Here is a 1,354-nt window from a genome sequence, read left to right on the forward strand (position 1 = left end):
ACTTAGATATGTTGCTTAACCTCTCTGTGCCTCAATTTCCTTATCTGAAGTGAGAGAATAACTCTTACTTATGTGGTTTTCAGAAGACTAAATAAAACAATGCAGAAGAAAGCTCGTATAAGCTGCAGTCTGTAGACACTATTGATGCATCTACCATTTTTACAAACTGTCGTAGTTACCATGACTATTATCACTACCTCTAATACTATAACTATTATAAGAGAAGGGATAAGAGACCTGGATAAAACTGTTTAAATCAGCCCAGGGAACCTTAAACTTGAGCTTATTAACATGCACAGCCAAGTATCTGAGAGTCAGTGGAATTGGAAACTGTGCAGGTCAGCTGGAAATTCCTGGAAGATTCACAGTCCGATGTACCCCATCAGAACAGGAGGACAGTGGCTCTCCACAGATGACCCAGCTGTATGAACATGACTTCTGAGAGTAGCCTCAGATTCAGATAAGTTTGCAACCAGGCCACTTAGCAGAATGAATAGTAAGTGTACCTGACACTGATTTATCTAAAGATAAACGGGTGGTGTAGTCAGATAGGTACACTTACTATGCTAAAGATAAATCAACTCTTTGAAATTCCTCAAAATGTTTGGAATATCTGCCTCCATTCACGTGGGCTTGAGGTTTTATTGCTCTATCTCATTCAATTCAACAATAATTGAACACCCTCCTTGAACCATGGTAAGGGATTAGATTTTATTATAGGTGCCACAGGGACGCATCCATCCGAGAGTTAATATGTACACACATGTACCCGGCACAACAGCACTCAGTTATGCTTAGTTTTCATTTAGTTAAAGATTTGGATACAACGAGGCTACTTAAACAGAATTGGAAAACAGAAAAAGAAGCAAACGGCCAGGCTAATAAAGTTACTGAACTTAAGCATTTCATTTTGTTCTGTATAAGAGCAATTCGGGGCCAGGAATGCATTTTAGTTCTTGTCATTTTTTTCTCCCTGTAACACCAGGAGAGAAAGAAAGTTTCACATGACTAATGACTAAAATGCCCCCAGATTCTTCATTCAGAAGGGACTATTTTCTATGTTTGAAATGTAATGAGAAAAATATCTATCAATGCTAAGCACTTGAGTGTTGCTATTTCCAACTAATAAATCACAAACCTTGGTCCGTCGGTGGATGGTGAAGCCTGACTAGGGAGATGGCCATGATCTCCCTTTTTCTACTCCATCCCCACCTTTCTGCACAGTCCTAGGCCTCCCGGGCAATTGCCACTGTGGAGAAGATAGGGGAGGGGGGAATATCTACATCTATATCTTTATCTACATCCATATATAAATTTGTGTGCAATATAAAATAGCTGACCATGATATGAATTC

Source organism: Otolemur garnettii, unplaced genomic scaffold (genome assembly GCF_000181295.1).
Source record: "Otolemur garnettii isolate 467f Iridium unplaced genomic scaffold, OtoGar3 scaffold00020, whole genome shotgun sequence".
Lineage (NCBI taxonomy): Eukaryota > Metazoa > Chordata > Mammalia > Primates > Galagidae > Otolemur > Otolemur garnettii.